Source organism: Microtus pennsylvanicus, chromosome 3, assembly GCF_037038515.1.
Source record: "Microtus pennsylvanicus isolate mMicPen1 chromosome 3, mMicPen1.hap1, whole genome shotgun sequence".
Classification (NCBI taxonomy): domain Eukaryota; kingdom Metazoa; phylum Chordata; class Mammalia; order Rodentia; family Cricetidae; genus Microtus; species Microtus pennsylvanicus.
This window is the reverse complement of record NC_134581.1, coordinates 77702865-77707348: the sequence shown is the minus strand read 5'-3', so window position 1 is coordinate 77707348 and position 4484 is coordinate 77702865.

Genomic DNA, 4484 nt, shown 5'->3' with positions numbered 1-4484 from the left:
CTAGGCTTTGAGAGGGCAAAATTAGCAGCAGCATTGGGTGTTTGGGGACTTGTCCCCAACTCTGGGCCTATGGGGCTGCACAGGTCAGCTTGCAGGCGTGGGGAGGGGTACTTTTGGCTTGGGCTTCCCCCTCCCTGAATAAACCATTTGTCTCTTTACTTCTCTGGTCTGAATGGGTGGTGGTCCCTCAGGGTCACAGGGAGCTGGTGTCCAGTCATCCTCCCTCCTACTTCTTTTATTTGGAGACAGAGTTTCCCTACGTAGTCCTGGCTGGCCTCGAACTCACAGAGATTCGCCTGCCTCTGCCTCCCAAGTGCTGGGATTAAAGATGTGCGCCACCACTGCCGGGCTTCCTCTTATATCTTGAAGACATGGTTTCTGAGAGACAGAAACCTGGAACTTTCTGAGGCACACTTTCATTAACCCTGAACACAAAAGGCAGAGACCAAGGAGTCCTTGAGTAGCCCGAGAGCCACTGAGAGTGGTCAGATCCTCTAGCCACCATGCCCTAGAGTCTTCTGTAGGTCCTTTGAGCTTGTGACTTGAGCTTTGTGGTAAAGATGGAGCAGAGACATGGCCCAAGGACATTCTCCGTGGAGGGGCCCTGGGTGGTGAAAGTCACAACAGAGACTGCATTCCAAGGATGGCACCATCTTGGACTTGGGGTGCAGAGGAAGGAAATGACACCCCCCAAATCCCTGGACCCCAGAGAGGCCTAAGGGACAGTCATGGAGGGCTTCCTGGAAGAGATGATCAAACCAGCCAGAAGCATGATGTAACAGAGAGATTACAAACTTGACCCGCTTTCTCCTGGTGGGGCCAGAGCATCATGTGTCTCTGCTCTAATGGTCCTTACTCTCACCCCAGGCTGTCAAAATGGTGATGGAGAGGGGAGGGGCAGCTACTACACCACACATGCCACGCTGTGAAAGGTACCTAAATCAGATCCAGCTGGGCTGTCGGGACAGCAATATTCCTTGTCCTTCCCTGGCCCTCTGCCTATGGGGTCGGTAGCTTTCGGACCTCAACAGTCAGGCTTCCCATGAGGGGCCCCTGGGAAGCAGAAGAAAGGGGAGCTAGAAAGGAGAAAGGGGAAGGGGGAGGGGTAGAGGGCTCAGGCCTCTGGGGAGAGTCCTCGACATTGCTAAGGGACCTGCTATCATGCTCTGACCACCTTGGCAGTCAGTCTCCCATGAGAGCAGAGAAGAGAATTTTCCCACACTTGGCTGATGCTCCCTAAGCCCCAATCTTGCAGCGGGGTTTCCTAAGTAACTGTCCCCAAGGAGTGAGTGCCAGCAGGTCACCTGTGTGCTTACTGCTATGAAGTCCATTGGCCTTCTCCAGGACCTATGCTTTGGGACTGAGATACAGTGTAGGTTCCAGAGTTGCCCAGGTTCTGAGAACAGAGCTGGCCCAAGTGGTTCCCAGTCCTGGGGCCTGTCCCCACTGCCCATTGCAGAGGATGGAATGAGAGCCAGAGTCCTCCAGGAAAAAGTCACGGAGGGTGGCCGAGCCACTGCCTGGCCTTAGGAGATCTGCCACCTACAGAGTAGCACCGAGGCAAGGAAAGGTAGGAAGATAGCAGGGTCTGGAGGCCCTGGGCCCTCTATCCGGACCTGGGTGGTAACATCACTGAGTGTACCCCCTCTCATCAATCCACCACTGTCTCTAGAGCTGTGATTATAAAGCAACCAGGAACCCTCACCTCTCAGTCCCCAGACCACCTCCCTCTGAGAGAAAATGACAGACTGGTCCCAGGTCCCAGGGCAAACGGGAAGTGTCTCTCCCAGAAGCAGGGCATTTGTCACCCAGGGTTCATGTCACACCCTCCGGGTTGTGGCAGTTCTGGGTACACGGGGTGCCCATGAGACAGGGAAGATGGGGTTGCACTGGGGTATGGTAGGAAGCTCTGCCTGGGCACAGCTTCTCACAGCTTGTCTTGGTACCTGGGAAGCCGGTTACCCTCTCTGGATCCAGCCTTTCCCAGTGGTTTCACTGGGTCATTGTTGGGGTCCATTCTTTGCTGTCTCAGTGAAGAGGATTGGGAAGGACTGGGGAATGTGCTTGGTCACAGGCAGGAACTGGGATGGAGGCTGGGCTGGAACCCGGGCAGCTGATTTCCATCCCCAGGGCTCTCTTTCCCAGCCCAATTGACTGTCCCAGACTCAGACCTCAAGTCCTTGGCCCAGGAGAAACCTTTCCATTTAGAAGAAAAGGCTGTGTGCTCTGTTCTGGGCCTCCAGGACTTAGGATCCGGAGGGGCAGTGCCATTATGTCCTGGAACAGTGGGGCTCAGAAATAGTCCCCTGAGTGAGGCAGTGAGATCCTGGACTGGGATCCTGGCTCCTCCATATAGCAATTGCTTGACCTTGGGCAAATTGTCCCACTTCTATGGAAGAAGAACGTCTAACAGATGTCCAAACCTCGCTTGCAAACCTTGGGGAGAGATTAATAATAGAAAGACTTTAACTTCGTTATAATCATCAAAGCAACAACAGTGAACAATGACAGCATCCCAGCCTGGCAGGAAGTGCGAGTCTACCATCACGGTTGTTGTTATTATTTTATATTCTTTCATAATTTCATATATTCTTGTCTCTCATATCACTTTTTATTTTTGGAGACTCTCTGGAAGCCCAATCTAACCTCAAACTCACTGTGTATCCAAGAACGATATTCCTGTCACATGTTGGAATTACAGGTCTGTGCTGCCTCACTTGGCTCTTTTTTTTTTTTTTTTTTGCTTTTGCATTTGGTGATGAGGAACCCGTCTCTTAGCTCCAGCTCTCCCAGACATTGGCTCCTGGAGTTCTAGAACTGACCAGCAGGTGTCAGCATTTCACCATGGTTAATAGGCACAGAGCCGCGTGCGCTCCTCTGCCTAGGCTGGCCGGGTCTGGGTTGCTCAGCCAGCTCTTCCACAAAGGGAGCCAGCCGGCTTCTCCCACTCCCTCACCATTAGCTAATCAGACCTCTTCCTGGACTATGGGATGCATACTGTCGGAAGGCAAACCCCCAGCCCGAGCAGGAGGGAAGGACTTGCCCCGTGTCCCACTAGGGCACGTCATAGCTGGCTCATAGAAAGCAGGTTGGTCAGAGGATGCCCCATCTCTGGGGGCTCTGCCATGGGGCCTGAGCAGGGGCTGTGGACTCACCAGGCTCCTCTCTGCAGCCCTCCGCCCATCCTTGTTTTCCCATCATGTCTTCATGCCATTTTCCAAGAGTGACCAAGGCGGTTTTGTCTTTCTGAGCATTGACTATCACGTTGAAAATGAGCCGTTGTTCAGCCACATAAACACAGGAGTTAAACAATCATTATCTGGTGGATGGTGCCAACTTCTAGTTCAGAATCCTTCACTTTGCCAAAGCTGGGGCCCAGAGGAGGCTAAGGGAGAGAAGAGGGGAGTGTGAGCTGGCCCCTTTGGGCTGGGGAGATGAGGATTCTACAGGGGTAGAGGAGCTCAACTCTTCCCCAGGTGATGAGAATACTTCCAGGGTCCCTGAGATTCACTAGGATGGACAGGGCTCTCGGGGACGGAGGGAGGCAGAGAGGGAGGAGAGAAGAACATTTGCTGTGCTCGAGGTTGTCAATAAATTAATATCAATCAGACATATCCCATTATTGACAGTGACTTCGCTGCAGGGGGCTGATCCAGAAATGGGAGGCCTGGTTAGGGGTGCCTTTGCTCACAAGAACTCTGATGGCTTTGGGGGTGGGGTCGTGTCACCAACTACTAAGAGGTGTGGGCTGATGGGTTTATTTCCTAGGCCCAAGTGAGACACATAGACAGGGGTCTCACTGAGCGGACAGGATTGGGGACAGACATGAGACCCATGAATAAAACTCCATTCATTCATAGTCAGAGCCTGCCCCTCCATGCTGTCTGTAGCTGAGATTCTGGATCGGCAGATTAAAAATGTTATGGGGGGTGGGAATTGCACCTGTATAGAACACTGAGCCTTTTTCCCCTTGTCATTATTCTCTAAACAATACACTTATTTACATAGCATTTACATCATATCAGATATAGGGAATTGGGAAGATTTGAATGTGCAGGAGGATGTGCGTGGGTTAGATTCAAATTCCACAGCACTCTGCACAAGAAGCTGTGCATCTGTGGATCCTGGGGGCTGGTACTGTCATCAGCCCTTGTCAGACACCAAGGGGTGACTTTATTGGAGCCATGGCAAGAGGTAGGCACAGGCCTTGCAGGGGGACTGCAGGGTGGTGGGGACCTGAATCTAGCTTTCCCTCGCGGGGGGGGGTGGGGTGAGATGAAAGAGTGTGCCCATCAGAAAGTTCAATCCAGGGTGTGGAAGGTGAGCTCTCTGAAGAGGGCACAGTCCTGCGGAGACTCATGGCAGGAAGCTTTGGAGGGACCAGTCAGGCCTGGCATGCAGCTGAGTTCCCTGTGTGAGGAGGGCAGTGACCAGCCCATCAGGAATCAAGGTTCCATTACAACCCCACACAGAGCTGGGCTCAG